This window comes from Lactuca virosa, chromosome 1 (genome assembly GCF_052849685.1).
Source record: "Lactuca virosa cultivar CGN04683 chromosome 1, Lactuca_virosa_CGN04683_v6, whole genome shotgun sequence".
NCBI classification, from domain to species: Eukaryota; Viridiplantae; Streptophyta; class Magnoliopsida; order Asterales; family Asteraceae; genus Lactuca; species Lactuca virosa.
In genome coordinates, this window is record NC_136426.1 from 13,003,917 (window position 1) to 13,023,378 (window position 19,462).

The 19,462-nt window shown below is 36.9% G+C and overlaps 1 non-coding gene across 1 annotated transcript; it reads left to right on the forward strand.

Moving 5' to 3' along the window:
* The first annotated feature begins 9,042 nt into the window (after positions 1 to 9,042).
* LOC145151817 (small nucleolar RNA R71) lies at positions 9,043 to 9,149 on the forward strand. Its single transcript, XR_013732370.1, has one exon. It is a non-coding gene; the product is annotated as a small nucleolar RNA R71 (small nucleolar RNA).
* Positions 9,150 to 19,462: the final 10,313 nt, after the last annotated feature.

The following is a 19,462-nucleotide window of genomic DNA, read 5'->3' on the forward strand; positions in this document are numbered from 1 at the left end:
GATCATGCAGATGATATCCAGTATCTACATGAAACATGTCCTGAATACCCTGCACAATCATCACTATATCATGAGTACGAACCGTACCAATCAGCTCCAACTCCTCCGACCTACCAGGCACCTCGACACGTCGAAGTGTCCTCATCCATTCCAACAATATATCAACATAAATTTGCATAGGATTGAAGTCCAACGCTCCATCCCATCCATAGCGATCAAACGTCTCCACAATATTGTACCCAGTGAAGCTTGGTCGTTCCACCATGTATGTGACATCCCCATTTTCACGGCCAGAAAAGACCGATTTTGTTTATGCTTTATAATAAAATCAGAGTAACTCTTTTAAAGAAAGTGTTGCGGAATTTGTTCCCAAAAAATATAGATAAGAATTTATCAAAACATTTCCAAAGAAATGTATTTTCATTACATTACAAAACTCGGGATGTCATCGTCAATACAAATCAAAAGCATAAACCAACAACAACATAGGTCTTACAACATTTCTATTTATTTTTACTGGCCTATAATATATAATCCCTCATCAGATCATCACATCTATGCTCTTGTGTCACTACCTATAAAACAAGAAACTGAGTGGGTCAGGCTGAGGAGCCTGGTGAGCATATAGGGTTTTCAACCCATAATAAATAAGTTTATTATTTTCAACAATCATTCAAACCGATTACCCGTTCTCGTTATCCTCACTTTACGTCCCTAAAACATCTATTATAAGGGACCTATCCTAAGGAATTTCATCGGGATGGACACTACTGCTAAGGGGATTCCTCAGCTACATAGGTCTGTAAGGCAACCATGAGGGGTATGGAGTACACCGGTGAATACGTCGTTCACAAACACCTACATGTTGCGCGCCTGCTAGTGTTCCACTGGACTTCCTAGAAAAGTCTGTGGTCGTCATCCATACTTCGCTAGATGACCGGAACATCCTCAACGTCGAGGCCTATCATCATTTTATTTCATCACACATCAACTATTTCATCTACCCATGTTTTACCCAACATATTTGTAGATATAAAATACATATACAGTTCAAATCTGAAAAAAAAAAATGAAGTTTAAATCTTTCATCCAGCATAGATCTCAAAGTATAATATATATATATATATATATATATATATATATATATATATATATATATATATATATATATATATATACAGTTTAGATCTGAAGAGAAAAGTTTAGATCTGACAAGAGAAAGTTTAGATCTGAAGAAAAAAGTTCAGATCTGAAAAGAAAGAGGTTTAGATCTTTCATCCAGCATAGATCTCAGGTAAAGAGATAATATATACACATAACACGTAATTTATATAAAATACTTCATATCTATGTGTAAGATGAAAGTAACCATCACTCATTTGTTAGGGTGGTGATTCGCACAACGCTTCACTTCTTAAAATAATCTCCTTTGACGAAACGACGGTTTCGCTAAAAACCAGCATCTGCGCGGGCAGAGTTTCAAACCGAAAAACTATTTTTCTCGGAGCCTTCGGGTGCTTCGAGGATTTCTTCTAGTGCTAGGGAGGTTTCCTAGGCTTCGGGGGTGTTTAGGAGGTTTAGAGAGAGAGTTGAGAGAGGAAGAAGTGGTGAAAGTTGTGAGAAATCTGGCTGCCTTCGCTCCCCTTTTATAGGCCGAAGCCTCGCAGTACGCTGGCTGTACCCTCGGTGGTACGCTGCGCGTGAGGGGAATGTGTCCGATCTTCGGTGGTGCATCGTGGTTGCTTCGAGACCGCAGAAGGAAGGAGACCGCCGAGCGTACTTCGGTTAACGCGAGGCGTCCGAAGGTCTACGCGGGGCGTAGCCTCGCATCCAGCTTCGCAGTTTAGACCTCCGACTTCTAAAATTCGTAACTTTCGCATATGAGCTCCGTTTTTTACATTCATTATATTCACGCGTAGGTAGGACCGTACTCTACAACTTTCGTTTAGACTCTGTTGGCTAATTTTGACTCTATTTTTAAAGTTATATTTTTAACAGGCCGAGACAGAAAAAGTTCGTTAAAAATCCATAATTTATTCGTCCGACGTCCGTTTTCGTCTGTCTTTTTACCGTTGAACTACTATTAACGAGACCTTCGATTCTCGTTTAGGTTGTGTCGACCGAAAACCGTTCGATCTACTATTCGAACTCCGAGCTGTGTACTGTTAATCCGAAACTTGGAAAAATCATAACTTCGTCATATGAAGTTAGATTTGGACGTTCTTTTTATGCACACTCTTGGTTTAACGTATGCTACGACTTTCGTTAGATCACTAAGGCTAAAAATCCCTTTATTGTAAACTCACTTTTTACGTCACGCAGTGTCGTGCCGGTTCTGTCGCGAAACTTCGACATGTCATAACTTCTTCGTTATAACTCGGATTTCGGTGTTCTTTATATCTCCGGAATCCTTGTCACGACCACTACGACTTTCTTCATAGATATTGGGTTTATCTAACATTTTATTTTTTGATGCTTATTTTCATTCTTAATTTATTATATCATTATAAACAAGTATAAATCACTTAAATTCACATAATTCACATAATACTCAAACAATTCCTTTTTATTACTTCGAAATAAGTTACAATTGTTGGCATTAACTATTACATCATCGCATCAATGCTTAGCCTCGAAACACAGGCGTTACAATGTACTCCACAATAAATCCAGTAATCGTATGAGTGACCTCATAAACTGACGGTCAAATGTCATCTGGATGCTCATGCAATGTATGGTATTGTGGGTTAAGAGCCACAGGTACATTTGGCTCCGGCTGTCTAACTGGTTGTCTCGCGGTTTACCTGGCTGCTTGATGATGCTACCCTTGATCTCTTTACTGGCATCTGCAAAATCAATCACACACAAAACCACAAAACAAAACTTGCCATTAAACGCATAAGTGTCACAAAAATAAAACAAAGATTCAGTTGGCAAGTTGTTCCAAACACAGTTAATTTAAATGCAGTCTGAATAAATAACTGTTTTAAGTCCTATTATGTTTTTAGTAATTACATATTTTTCAAAAATTTATCCAATCAGTAAAAACATAGCTAAACCAAAGGTTACCTGCAACTGACAAGTTCTAACTGAAACTAGAACAAATAAATATTCAGACTAACAATGCAGTGTCAAAATTCAGTGTTATTCTGAAAATTTCTAAAAACTTGAATTTTTAATCTAAGCACAAGTGTAATCGTAACAATTATTTTCCAACATTATATGTGCATTTTTTGATTTTTAACAATTAACAACAAAAGTTCAATTTTCAGAAAATTCCCGAATCAACACATGGAACTTGTTTGGAACATAATACTAACAACTACAAACACCAATCTATAGATTTCATACCATTATATGTCATATTTCCAAGAAAATTTCAAATTTTCTACCATATATGAACATACAAGAGAAATTTTGAAATTAGCCTAAAAGATAGAGTTTTGAAGCGAATACCTTGTTGAGATGATGTTTCTAGTGAAGAAGAAGCACTAACTTGAAGCAAAAACCCGAAAATAAGTCCAAAAATCAAAGCCCTAGTTTTTGTGGGTTTTAAAAATCAGCCAAAAGAAGTGATTTGAGAGTGAAAATGTTGCAATGTGATGTTTCTCACTTGATATCTTGAAGATTGCAACAAAAATCAAGAGTTTTGGTTGAGTTTTGAGGAAGAAATAAAAAAAATTGGTTTTTAATGGGTGTTCTCGGCCATGGCAGTTTGGAAAAGGAAGTGGGGAAGAATTGTGCAGAAAATGAACCTAAAACGGTTGAAAAACGCGTTGGTGTCCTAGTCGGCGTCTTAGACGCGTCCTAGGACGTCTCTCACAAATAAGGGCATTTTGGTAATTTCGCATGGGGTTTCGTCGGGGGAAAAATGGGCAGTCCGTCGGCGTCTTAGACGTTTCCTAGGACGCCTGAAGCTTCTATTTTTTTTTGCTGTTTTTTGCATTATTGATTGTTTGGGAACGTTTTTCGGGTATTTTTCATGCAATTTTTAATTTTAAGCAAAAATTAAATACCCCCTCCCCAACTTTAAACCATGGATCGTCCTCGATACAAAAAGAATTAAAACACACAAAACGAAAAATAAAAGTAAAAACACACCAAACTGCGAGTTGCTTCCCGAAAAGCGCTAAGTTTTACGTCTTCAGCCTGATGGTTTACCTCGACTAAGTTGTTTCTGAATATTGTGGTACCTCAAGCGTTGTTTTCTCAACAAGTGTCGTTTCGCCATCTACCATTCGAATGTAAGGTTTGAGTCTTTGTCCGTTTACCTTGAATGGTTCATCACCTTTCGTGTCTTTGATTTCACATCGTGATCTGTCACATTTGTCACCACAAAAGGTCCACTCCTTTTACTCCGAAGCTTTCCGGGCAAGAGTTTGAGACGAGAGTTAAATGGCTACACAAATTGTCCTTCAACAAATTGTTTTCGGACAATATGTCGGTCATGAAATGCCTTCGTCTTTTCTTTATAGATCTTTGAGCTTTCGTAAGCTTCTTTTTCGAATCTCTTCCAATTCAACAAGTTGGAGTTTTCTTTCCGTACCTGCATCACTTAATTCAAAGTGAGCCTTTTTATGGTCCACATGGCACGGTGTTCCAACTCCACCGGGAGATGACATGGCTTTCCATAAACTAGCCGATACGGGGACATTCCAATGGGCGTCTTATAGGCTATTCAATATGCCCATAATGCATCATCTAATCTTAGGGACCAATCTTTTCGGTCGGGACGAACAGCCTTTTCCAAGATGCGTTTAATTTCCCTATTTGAAACCTCTACCTGCCCACTTGTTTGTGGGTGATATGGAGTGGCTATCCTTTGTGTGACACCATAGTGTTTTAGTAACTTTGCAAAATGCCAATTTTTAAAATGGGAACCCCCATCACTAATAATAGTTCGAGGGATTCTGTGTCTAGAAAAGATGTTCTTTTTGACAAATTTACAAACAACACTATGGTCATTTGTGCGTGTAGCCTCGGCTTCGACCCATTTTGATACATAATCAATGACTACAAGAATGTAAAGATTGCTAAAAGAAATGGGGAACAGACCCATGAAATCAATGGCCCATACATCAAAATTTTCAACTACTAAAATTGGTGTCATTGGCATCATGTCCCGTCGTGAGATCCCCCCAACTTGTTGGCAACGAGTACAGGCTTTAACGAACATATGTGCATCTTTAAAAATAGAGGGCCAAAAAAAACTGATTTGTAGAACCTGGTGCCCTGTCTTTTTAGCACTAAAATGCCCTCCACGTGCATATGAGTTGCAATGTCAAAGAATGTCCTCTTGTTCTGTGTGTGGTACACATCGCCTAATCACTTGATTCACTCCAATTTTGAAAAGATTCGGGTCCTCCCATATGTAGTATTTTGTTTAAGAGTGGAAAAACCTCCTTTGTTGAGCCGTCCAATATGATGGAGTTTCCCCTCTCACAAAGTAATTCACTAAATTAGCAAACCATGGTATAGTTTTTTTTTGAAAGAGCAACCATGGTATAGTTTTGACAGCAAGAATATGCTCATTCGAAAAGTTTTCTTGAATAACTTCCGGTGAGTTGTCATTATTAATTATTCTAGATAAATGATCTGCCACAACATTTTCAGAACCCTTTTTGTCCCGGATTTCAAGATCAAATTCTTGAAGAAGAAGGATCCATCTAATGAGACGTGGTTTGGCATTCTTCATTTCCAAGAGGTGGGGAATGGCACTATGGTCGGTGAAAATTACAACTTTAGATCCCTAAATGTAGGATCTAAATTTGTCTACTGCAAACACAACCGCAAGCAACTCTTTTTCGGTAGTAGCGTAATTCAATTATGCATCTGAAAAAGTTTTTCTCGCATAACATATTGTAACATGTTTTTTATTCACCTGTTGTCCTAAAACTGCTCCTACCGCGTACTCACTCGCATCACACGTAATTTAAAAAGGTAAAGTCCAATCGAGTGATTGCAAGATAGGGGCTTCAACAAGTTTATTCTTTAATGTGGTAAAAGCTTCAAGAAATGCTTTATCAAAGAAAAATGGTGCATCTTTTAAAAGTAGATTGCAAAGAGGTTTTGAGATGGCACTAATATCCTTGATAAATCTTCGATAAAAGTTGGCATGCCCAAGAAAAGAACGGACGCCTTTTACCGAAGTGGGTGGGGGAAGAGTAGAAATAATTTGTACTTTGGCCCGATCGACTTCAAAACCATGCTCGGAGACAACATGGCCAAGTACATTTCCCTCTTTTACCATGAAATGACTCTTCTCCCAACTTAAAACCAAATTAGACTCAATACAACGTTTCAAAACTTTTTCTAATTGGTTTAAGCATGTCTCAAAAGAAGATCCAAAAATAAAAAAAATCATCCATGAAGATTTCTAATGCGTCCCCCACCATGTATGAAAAAATAGCCATCATACATCTTTGAAATGTGGCAGGGGCATTACACAAGCCGAATGGCATCCTTCGGAAAACAAAGGTGCCATAGGGACACGTGAATGTGGTTTTGGATTGATCATCAGGGTCGATGGCAATTTTATTGTACCCTGAGTATCCATCCAAAAAGCAATAAAAAAATTTCCCGGATAATTTTTCAATGATCTGATCAATAAAAGGGAGAGGGAAATGATCATTTGATGTTGCAACATTGAGTTTGAGATAGTCGATGCAAACTCTCCATCCGGTGACCGGTCTTGTTGAGATATTCTCTCCATCTTCCGTATCTACCACTGTAATACCCGACTTCTTTGGCACTGTTTGTGTCGGGCTCACCTAATCACTATCAGATATTGGGTAGATAATACCCTCATCAAGCCATTTCAACACTTACTTTTTAACAACTTCTCGCAGATTCAGATTGAGCCTTCTTTGTGCATCTCGGGATGGTTTTGCTCCGGCTTCAGTGATGATCTGATGCATACATGTGGCTGGACTAATTCCTTTCAATTCTGCTATGGTACATCCAATTGCTCCCTTGTACTTGGAAAGCACCTTCAGTAATGCTTCCTCCTATGGACCTGTCAAATCAGAAGATATGATAGTTGGTAAGTTCTCGTTAGATCCTAAAAAAGAGTATTTAAGATGTGAAGGAAGAGTTTTAAGTTCAAGAGTGGGTGGCTCCTCCAAAGATGGCTTAAGTGGGTCCGAAAAACTTGTTGGCAATTTTTCAACTTGATAACTCCATGGTGGCCTCTCTTGCTCAATAGCATTTTCAAATGCCTCCTCAACCATCTTGATGTCATCTAAGTCTAAAACTTTGTCCCTATCATTAGAAAGAAAAAGCTCCAACGGATCAGTGTGTAAGATTTTGGGAGTGAATGGATGCACTAAGTCATCAACCACATCCACCTGATAACATTCATAATCCGATTGTGAGTTAGGAAACGTATTAAACATTTAAATTCTAAGTTTTCTATTTCCAAAAGAGATATCCATGGCACCCGTTCTACAATTAATTTGTGCATTTATTGTTGCCAAAAACGGGCAACCCAAAACAATAGAAGGTTGACTTTCTTTTTAGGTGCTTTCAGTGTCAAGCACAAGAAAATCAACTGAGTAATAGAAATCTTCCACCTTAATGGTGACATCTGATAATATACCCCAGGGAATTTTTGTTGACTTATCGGCCAATCGTAAAATAATATCAGTTTGTTCCAAAGTGCCTAAGTCATGTTGATCAAAAAGATTTCCCGGGATTTTATTAACACTAGCTCCAAGATCAAGGAACGCCTTTTTGATATTAATGTTACCTAGGGTAACAGAAATTAAAGGTGTCGTGGGATCCTTAAGCTTGGGTGGAAGTTTATTTTCTATTATGGAACTCGCATGCTCGGTTATATCAATCTTTTAAGGGAAGTGTGCTTGGAGTTTGTGTTTTCTAATGCACAAATCCATCAAAAAATTTGCATATGAAGGCACCTCCTTAATAAGTTTGACTAACAGGATATTAATTTTAACTTAGCTAAATATATCCTACATGTCTTCCATTTTCGGACCTCTCTTCCCAAAGGGGAAGGATGCCGATTTTTCTAAAGCTGAAGGGTATGGTACGGTATTAACCTCCACACCATTCTCCTCAACTTTAGAGTCATCTTTACCCTTAGCTACTTTTTGTTTTTCAAATTTGAAACGTTTCTCAAACTCTTATTTTTCATCAAAGATGACTTCAGTGTCACTGTCATTATTTAAGGTAGGAGCACTTACCTTGTTGTCAACCTTTTTCCCACTACGCAAGGTGATTACCTCGTTCACTTGATGCTCTTTACCCAGTATTTGGTTGTGGGACGGGTTGACTGTGGTGGTACTTGGGAACTTGCCATCTTCTTTTTTCCCAATTTGCTCCGCCAGTTGAGCAATTTGCTTCTCGATAGCAGCTATGGACTTCGAGTTAGTGTCGGCTTTCTGATATGTTTGGGTTATGAACTCCATTATTTTGTCCAACTTGTTGCCATAAGGTTCCTCCTTCTTTGATGTTCCACCTTGATTAAAATTGGACTGTTGGAACTGTTTTGGCTGATTTTGGTTTTGGTAATTCCATTGACGGTTGTTGTTGTTGTTGAAATTCCCATTGTTGTTGAAATTCCTGCCTTGGTTGTAGTTCCGATTGAATGATCGCAGACTATTTTGGAATCGACCATAGTCATGCACTTGATTGATTTCCTCTTCACTTCTCATGCACTCATCTGCAATGTGTCCTGAATCTCCACAGCTTACACATATCTTCTGTCCCTGTGAAAAAAACACACCTTTCTCTTTGCCTAGACTAGAGAGTAGTAAGTCAAATTTTTTATTCAAATAATTAATATCAGATTTGACTTCATTTTTCCAGTTTTTGTCTAGTCCAACTGAAGCAGCAGATGAAACTGGGGTGTCCCGTTTCTTAGCTGAGTAATTGGTTTTTGAACCATGCCTCAACTGCTCCAAGAATCGCCAAGCGTCTTCACTATCTTGCATCAAGATAGTGCCGCCAGACGAGGCATTAATCATAGTTTGATTGGCAGTGTCAACTCCATCATAAAATAAACGTACAAGTTGCCAACGGGGAAATTCATGATTGGGACATGAACGCAACAATTCCTTGAGACGTTCAAATGCATCATGAAATTCTTCATTGGGTTTTTGTGCAAAATCTTGTATTGCGTTCCTTATTTCCGTTGTTTTACTAGCAGGGTAAAACTCGTGCAAAAATTTAGTTTTTAATTGCACCTAAGTAATAATACTATGGGGGGGGGGCAAGAGAAGTGAACCAATACTTAGCTTTTTCTTTTAAAGTGAACGAAAATAAGTGAAGTCTAAAGGAATATCTATTAGTTCCTCGCGGAGTATTCGCGTTAGCAATTGCAAGGAACTCATCGAGGTGATTGTATGGAACATCAATTTTATGGCCTCTAAAGACGGGTAAGACACTAATTAGTTGTGGCCTTACTTCCACATGGTGCTCATTTCCTTCCGCAAAGAGTATACGTGAAGCATCATCATACTCTCCCAACAGAAAATGAGACGCCACGGATTGTCTATTAGGTTGCGGAAAGTAAAGATGAGGGAATTGGTTACCTTCGTTGTAGTATCCTCCATTTGCATTGTTGAATCCACCATTTGGATTCCTTCGGTATTGATTCCCAAAGCCTTGATTTTCGAACCCATCATTGTAGTCATTATTGCCACCATTGTGGGAATTTTGGTTGTTCCAATTGTTGTAATTTCCGTTTCCACCCCGATTGCCTTGATTCCGCCTATTACCACCGTTGTGGTTCTGATTCCAACCAATTCCATTGTCACTTCCATCATCAAAGTCCCAGTCATCCTCGTTACCGCCATTACCACCATTACCGAATTGAGGACCAATATTTCTAGAATTTTGGTTCTGATTTCTAACATTACCACCGTTGTGGTTTCCTACATTGCCTCCCATATTTTGTGCCCAATTTCCTCCGTTTCCACCGTTTTGGCCACAGTTGTTTCTGTTCGGTTGTGGTTGTACTGGTTGGATGATTGGTGCACCAAAATTGTTGTTGTTCCAATTGTTCATATTGTTGTTGTTTGGGAATTGAGGAGTTGATGATGGAGGATTGTTGACTGCATCAACATGCCCCTCGACCACATCTTCCACGACAACATTATCTACACTCATAGTGTTGATGTTCCTTCTGGCGACCCGATTTGAGCGAGCTGTTCGTTCGATTTTCGGATCAAACGCAAACGGTGAAGAACGTACACTATATCTTGTATGCATGCACCAGTGTGCCTGCACAACACAAAAAAACAAACGTGAACTGAAAACAAGAATTAAAAATGAAAATAAAATACTATGACTACTTAAACAAAATAGTTCAAGCGCACAATCTCCGTGGCAACGGCACCAAATTTTGATCGAGGTCGTTGTCTCGGTAAAAATAATAAACCAACCTAAGTAGATAGGGCAAGTCGGGTCGAATCCACAAGGAGTTCGTGGTAAAACTTTGTGTCAAAATAATCAACAAAAAAATGTATTACCAACAATTGTCACGGAAAAGATTTAAACAAAGATCAAACAAAAAGCTTGGAAATTTATTAATTAAGACGGAAATCTCAATGAGAAAACTAGAGTACTCCCAGTTCAATTATGGACTGTTTAGATTCACACACTTTCTTCCCTAGAATCCTAATTCAATTACTTAGATGCAATTGGGATTTATTAACTTGTAACATATAGTTTTGGGCACACGATATGTTCATTCAACTAGTTGTCTTACTCCTTATATCTAAATGGATTAGGAACAATTAGTGAACTAGCAATAAAATGTCTTACAACTACCTATTACTGCATTAAGATTCAATATCATAAGTTGGATTAATATATGTTGATTCAATCACTTGTCTTTTTTCCTAAACTAATTGAACTTGGAACAAATGATGAACTGATAAGAGACTATCTTAATTATGACATCAAACAAATTCATACAATCCAATTTCATTTATCATTACCAAAGATCATCACATGAAGCATAAAACAACAATTGAAATTAACTAGAATCAAGTAATAATCAAGTTTGTCCATCCAAAAGTCATAAACATCCCCGGAAGTAACCAAATGACTTAGCCTTCCATTAAATTCATAAAAACACTAACTTGAATGAAATAAATTAAATGATTAATAAAATCCATAAAAAATTGGAATCATCAAACAATATAGCCTAATGATTATCAAAGTATAGGACAATTAAACCTTGGGGAAGAAGAAATAATTTCTGGAAAATAAAGAATTGATGAAGATTAACCAATGAAATGATCTTCACTTGTAGCTCGATGAGGAAATCGATGAACTCTTGCCTTGATTCCGGATTGAATTGGAATGGATTTGTGTTTCCAAATTTTTCCAAGGGTTTTAGAAGCCTCAAAAACGCAGGAAAAAGCTCTGAAAATCGGAGGTAGAACCCTAAAAACGAATGCATAAGTTCCTATTTATATTATTTAGCAGAAAATAATAAAAATCGGGCGATGTGGGACGTTGGACGTCCTAGGAGACGGCTTAGACGTCATGTATAACGCCTAGGTGCTCTTTATACGTCTTTGCATGCCTTCTGACGTCCTTGAAATACACTAAAAATTGGCAAAAAAATGCTAGACATCTTAGGGGACGTCTTAGACGCGTTCTAGGACGTTCTTCCTTGATTCTTATGCTTTTCGAGACACTGCGTTCCAACACGGGACGCCCCTAAAATGCCAAGACGTCCTAGGGACGTCTCAGACGCCATGTAAGACACCGACGGGGTCCTCCCCTTTATTTCTTCTCCGAAATATGCTAAGATGTTGGCAGTTTGACTTGGATGTCCTAGGGGACGTCTTATACGCCTAGAGGCATCCTTCACCTTCCGTGCAAGTTTTGGTGATCAAAATGACATAACTAGCAGAAACGCAAAATACGAAAGTTGTAGAAAATCTTGTCTAGTTTCCAGAATTTCTTTACTCATGTCAATCGGAGCTCCAAAACTTGAGATATGACCAAAACATTGAAGCATTGTCAATTTTCCCAGCAACGTTTCTTCATTCTTTTAGCAATTCGTTTTACTCGTAGGTTCCGCCCACTTTTAGTACGGTATATTGACCTGCATATGAAATTCAACATCTCATCAAAGTAGTGCCATTCTTAAACAATTATACATCAATTCAACAGATTTATAACAATTTAATACATTCATAAAATAGACTTATCAATTATTCGTTGTTCAAAAAAACTAAAACATTTTTGTAAATTACATAAAAAAAAATTAAAATGAAAAATAAAAAATAATTAGACTTTAAAGAGAAAAATAAAAAAATAATCTAATCTATGTCAAATGGTGCTAATATTAGACAAAATTACAAAAATGGTCCTTGTAATTGGCAAAATTATGTGATTTTAGTCCAAAAAGTTTTGATGGTGCACCAGTGGTCCAATTTTGGATCTTTTTAGTGGTTTTGGTCCCTATCAGCATGAAAAGACAATTATACCCTTTATATTTGTTTTTTTAATTTTTTATATTTATATTAATATTTTTAATTAATTAAAAACTAAAAAACCCACCATCCATCTCTCTCTCTCTCCTCCTACTATAGATCATCTTCTTTCTAAATCATTTCAAAACACACACTACACTATCAAGAACACATACACACAATCTCAAGAACACCTCCAGCTTGAAAAGTCGATTCACCGCCACCACCATCCGTCTCCAACCACCTCCATCTTCTCCACTCTAATCCCCCATATCTCCTTACTTAACCTGGTGCACAATCAATTTTTAGGGTTTTCTCTTCAAGAACAATCGAATTTCTGGGTTTGTTTCTAGAACTGAAATCGATTTTTGAATCTAAAAAAGCTTATGGGTAATGGGTTTTCAAGAACAATTGATTTCTGAAAAATCGATTTTGCCTGTGTATTTTCATATCATTTCTAGGTTTAGGGATTGAGGTAGAAGAATGGTGGAGGAACAAACCGTTTTGGTTTATCGGAGGTACTAGCGCTCATTTAGCTGCTATTCTTTAAGGATTTCTGAAAGTGGTCACCGGGATCGAAATCTCGTTCACATTGAAAGGGGTATCAGGCGCGATTCTCATTAAACATTTCAAAGTTTCAATCGAATCCAAGATACACACATGTTTCGTCCATCGTCTCTGGTCACTCTCTATCCCTCTCAGTCAGTTATGAAGTTGTAGCCATACCTCCGGCCCCGATCTCTTACAGTCTCATGTGCTCCATACTTTGTCTCTCACTACTCACAGTCGCACCATCTTTTTGTCTTTCTACTTCGGTGGACAGCTGCAGGCGGACAATGATCTTCTAATCCTTCGTGCCTCTGACATCCATCTGTCACTCACTCACAATAAGCCCGGTTAGAATCTGATTTCTGTTCAGATAAGTTTTACAGTTTTGCTTTAATGTTTTTGGTATTCTCTCGTTCTAGTGTGGTTGTGTTACTGTGTGTTAATTGCAAGTTGGTTGTGTGTTTTGGGTTACTTGGGTTCATTGATTTGCTTTGGATGTTTCAATTAGTTTGAGTTTCATTAGAATGTAGGTTGTTATAGGGATATTGTTAGAGAGAGAGGGTATTTTTCTTTTTTTTAGTTAAAATAATAAGAAAATAATTAAAAGAAAATAAAAAAGAATTATATAAGGGTATGTTTGTCATTTTAGTTTGGGTATGGACCAAAAACACACAGAAATATCAATCATAGGGATCAAAACCGCACAAGGTATCCAAAATTGGACCAATGATGCACCACCAAAACTTTTTAGGCCAAAACCACAAAATTTTGCCAACCTACAGGAACTCTTTTTGCAATTTTGTCCTAATATTAATACCCCTTTTCACTTATCATCCTCTGATGATGACATTTGAGGTAGACATAATTAAAATTTAACATTGTTTTTTGCAAAAACATTTTTTCCTATTTCTTCATAATTATAATATCTTTTTCTCTCTTACTATATATATATATATATATATATATATATATATATATATATATATATATATATATATATGCTTAGGTTGTTGTATTGTAACTAATTATTGTGTGAATGTACGAATGGTTGTGTACCAATCATTTTAGTTATTTTTAAGAAAAACATTTATCCATATTATTAAATTTAGAAAAAAACAGAATAAATCCATTTAATTAAAAGAAATGTAAAATGTACATTTCCATTACTTTCAAATTAGAAAACACAAATTTAAAAATGAAAATTTTGAATTTTAAGGAATTTTTAATTATCTTAATTTTGAATTCTGATTTTTTTAATTAAATCAATTTTAATTATGTCAAAATGTTATTCTGATAGAATGATGTTCTATGATATTGTTTTTTACAATGTTATTCTATTAGAATATTAATGAAGAATAATAAAATTCTTGAACCTGAAATTGAATATTAACAACATTCTAATATATTTATACACATCCGAACTTAAATACAAATTCATAAATATTCTTACAGATTGATACATTTTAATATAATTATACATATTCTAACAGAATGTCACCAAAATGAATAAAATTCTTAAGAATAGCATTCTCAAATATACAATTATTGAACAAATACACTTAATCTTCTTTAATGGTCCAAATAATCAAGTTATTTACACTTAATCTTCTTTAATGTAACTTGTTATTTAACTCAATTCCAAGTCTCTCTAATGTATGATTAATCATTGATTCTTTCTTCAAGTCATTCTGAAAGAATAATTCATTACCAAATGAAAAAGAAAAAACTAAAGTCCTTTGTACAAATTTGAAAACTTGTGAATTGCACCAAAACTCATAACCAAGAATTGTAGAAAATACACAAATCATAAAGGAAATATCGAGATTCAATTCTCACATAATCGGAATTCGAGATTTCATTCCGATATAATTGAAATTCAACATACAATTCTACCAGAATTACCCTCGCCATTATTATATATGAATGCAAAATGGAAATTTAGAATGTTAAATAAAACATAAAAAAATGTAATGTATGATGTAAGAGAGTATTAGATGATGTCATATAGCACCAAATTGCATCAGGATATGTACATACACAATAACTTTCTCCATAGCATGGGTTAAAGTAATACCATGCAGCTTGCATGATTCGTGTAAATTAGTGGATAATACATCCATTGTCAAACAATCAAAGAACCTGCCACATATAAATGTAAAAATAGGAAAGTTAAATCAATTTTAAGCAAAGTGAGAGTAAATACTTGTTATCGCCTTCTACTAAATTAGATAACAATATGGCGATCATGAAGGATAAGTAATTATCATATATTACTATTGAGTTTTTTTTTTTGCATTAAAAATCCAGTTACAAAAAAAAAAACTAAAAAAAACTAAACATCCAAACCACAGGTAGTAGTAGCAAGAAGAAGACCTTCCAAGGGTAAAAAGGTCTGACTAGCTACGACGAGTACATGGAAAGCCAGAACATAGTCCAGAAGATGAAAAGAAACAAAAAACTTCAATCAAAAAGCATCACATCCACCAGGTGCCAAAAACTTGATGCAAAATGAGAACAGGGGAAGAAAAAAGATTATAGGGCTAGTGTTTTATCAAATCAACTAAAGTTAATTCAGAAAATGTCAATGACACAGTTATTTGAGTAAAACATATCGATAAAAGACCCTTATAAGTCAAAAGAAAACTTTCAAGACATCATAAAAACAATGAAATTGATAAGAGAACACCGATTCCCACTTTTTTAGAGAATGAAACAAGAAATTGACTAAAATGTTGGATTTAATCGGAGAACCTAATTAAAAGGTGAAAAAATAGGGATACAAGTTTGATTGTGTTACCTGTTGAAGTATTTGAAGACCGATTCCTACAGTAAATGCGTGCTTACTTCCCGGTTCAAGATTTTCTTGAGGTTTATGCGGTTTTCGAAGTCACCATGGCCAACGATGGTCTCCAATCTCCGAAAACGATGTTTAATCCAGTCTCCGGCAACGACATTCAGTCTAGCGACGATAACTGCATATTCTTCTTCCTGGACTTTTCGACGGCTAGGTTGGATTGTGACATTCAAAATCTAGAAGGTCAATTATGAAAATAAAACCTCATTTATAGAGGCCAACTCGTTGAGTTTGGGGGAAGAAACTCGACGTGTTGGAAGTGTTGGTCGCCCATGTTTTTGAAGACCAACTCAACAAGTTGGAGAGGACCAACTCAACGAGTTAGACTTGGTTTGGGAAACCCTAATTTTGGGGTTTTGCACCTTATTAAGCAACTTAAACCCCATATGTTGGCCTCATTTCCAGCCACCGTTATCCTAAACCCTAACCTCGAAACCCTAAGGCGCTTTTGAGTGTTGTGAGCCATTTTGAGTGCTTTTGTGGTTTGTTTGAAGCCATTCGAAGGAAGGGAAGCTTGGTGAGAGTTGGTGATACAAGAAGGAGTTGCTAGATCTCGAATCCTTGCTTCATTTTCAACACTTTTCTCGTAAAAAGTCTCAACCTTGCTTTGTGAATTCATAGATCTCCTTCTTCGGGTTCTTTTGCATGTTTTGGTCCAAATGGAGTGGTTGTTGGGAGTTAGACATCCCATTTGGACAAACCCTTTCAGATCTAGGGTCCTAGGGAGATCTTTTGGCATAAAGGTGTCAACTTTATGGTCTTAAGGGCTCCATGCATCCATTAAGCCTTTCTTTGAACGAGATCAATCAGGTAAGGCACCCGAGATATCTCCAAAACACAATCACAAAAAACACTTGATGCAGAAACCTTGTGCTCGTCTACAATGGATACTCGCAACAGTTAATCCAACTCTCCAAAAGCCACATGAAAACTCCTACTGAAGGATAGGGTTACAAAGGACAACTCGCACTCGAGTCGAATACCACTAGTGTAGGTAATGAATTCACTAAAAAGGTACCTAATAGAAACATATATATAAGCATACATGAAATAACTTGACAAAAAAAAATAAATGAATACATACCAGTAACGACATCGGGTGCTGCCCTAACCTCATCTATATGATGGGTTTTGAGCATCCTAACACTCCTAAGGTGTACATGCAACCCTAAAACCTTAGATCTATGTTTTACTATGAATACATGCAAATTTGGTTTTCAAAGGTTCATAACCTATCTAGCATGGCATGGGGAACATTAAACATAAATGCTAGAAGAATTACATACCTTTCAATAGTGAGTTGATTTCTTGGAGTTTGAGAGCCAAGCACCAATAATGTGGATGCCTCAAATGGAAATCACAAATCACTACAAACTTAGAAAAACCAATGAGAGTGTATGTAGCTTATAGAAATTGGCCACCTTCTTGCACACACACAACTAGTGCCATTTCAAGCATCTTAAGCTCCTTTATATAGTGTGGAGGGTTAGGGTTACATCCATGTAAACCCTAATACCCATGACTCTTCCTTTCCAAGGATCCATGGGTTAAAAGCTCCATGGACTCCCATGCTTGCCAAGCCCATTCCAAATGAGTATTAGCCCACACTTATATAAATACAAGAGCCCATATTTAATTAGTCACCTTTTTTATCACCAAATTAATTCTAAATTAATTTATGATCAAACAATAATTAAATAATATGATTTCATATTAATATAATATAACTTATAATATATTAACAAATCATAAACATACAATTCTCAAAGGTTTAACCACACAAATAGTTCGGGTGAAGTGCAACCCAAATGGACCATGCCGGGTCGGGTCAAGTATATACCAAATAAAGTTATGGACTTAGACACCTTATCCAACAGTCTCCCACTTGGATAAGTCTAATAACTATATTTGCCTATATTACTTCAGGAACCAACCGACAATCGTAGCTCTTAAAACTCTGTTGAACTATGAAGCGCCATTTTAGATAAGTGATCATATAATCCTCTGTTCTCAAGATATCAGCCGGACAAATACATGGAACAACGTCATACTTATTGTCCAGCAGTTTGTTTCCCGATTTCCGATTTGTTTGACATAGAACTAAATTGAACACATCAATTCGGTTCTGACCGGGCCCGGTACATAGGTCAAAACAAAATCATCGAGGGGCCCAGATATCGCTTCTAATCCTCCAAGGACTAGAAGGAACAAATAAACTTCGACTCATATACTTATTTCTACTACTTGTTGAATTATACACAAAGGCATGTTTTATAACATCAAGTTACTGATGCGTTTTCGTGCAATCAATGCATAACCAACTCATAGGCAACAACTCATATCTCTAGGTTTGAAGACTTATATGATATTACCGTCTCACGATCACTCGAGATAAATTCCATGAAGTGATGCAAGTGAGCATGGGTTTATTTCAATACTCAGAACTTATGAGCACTCATGAATATTGTGGCAACCATTGCTATGGCTAAACACCTTTAGTCATCTACAAGCCCAATTCATGACAGTCTTAATTCATACCTACTTCTGACGTATGACCGACTGTGGAAGTTTGAATAACGTAAATTATTCTGGAAGTCAAAACATGCAAAGCTAAACAATAGTAAATAATTGACAAAAGACAGTAACACCTTACTCATAAATAAACAGACCTTTTATTCATCATCAAATGTCGATTACATTTTACAAGTTTCAGAAATAGCTATCTAATCTGTAAAACTAATATCATCCTTCAGCCCGATACGCCTCATATGCTGTAAATGCCTAACCCTCATCAGTCCCTTCGTGAGGGGATCTGCAGGATTCTCTTCTGATGATACCCTCTTTGCCACGAGGAGTCCTTCTTCTATCTTATGTCTTATGAAGTGATATTTTATGTCAATGTGTCTGGATCTGCCATGATCTCTCTGTTCCTTGGCTAAGGCAACCGCACTATTGTTGTCACAGAAAATCTCCATAGGCTCTTTAATAGTTGGTACAACTCCAAGGTCTCCGATGAAGTTCTTCAACCATATCGCCTCCTTTGCCACTTCACTCGCTGCTATGTACTCCGATTCACAAGTCGAATCAGCTACCGTCTCCTGCTTGGAACTCTTCCAAGTGATTGCCCCTCCATTTAGGGTAAAGACCCAACCGGACTGAGAGCGGAAGTTATCCCTATCAGTCTGAAAGCTAGCATCACTATACCCTACTACTCTCAAGTCATCACTCCCACCAAGGGTAAGGATCCAATCCTTAGTCCTCCGCAGGTACTTGAGAATATTCTTTACCACAGTCCAGTGAGCCTTGCCAGGGTTCCCCTGATATCTGCTGACCATGCTCAAAGTGAAGGCCACATCAGGGCGAGTACATGTCATAGCATACATGACCGAGCCAACAGCGGAAGCATATGGTAATCGACTCATCTCAGCTATCTCAGCCTCTGTACTCGGACTCTGAGCCTTGCTCAGTTTGGTATTGCTTTGGATCAGTAATTCTCCTTTCTTGGAATTCTGCATGTTGAACCTTTTCAACACCTTATCCAAGTAGGTACTCTGACTAAGTCCAATTAGTATTTTACTCCTGTCTCTTAATACCCTTATCCCTAGGA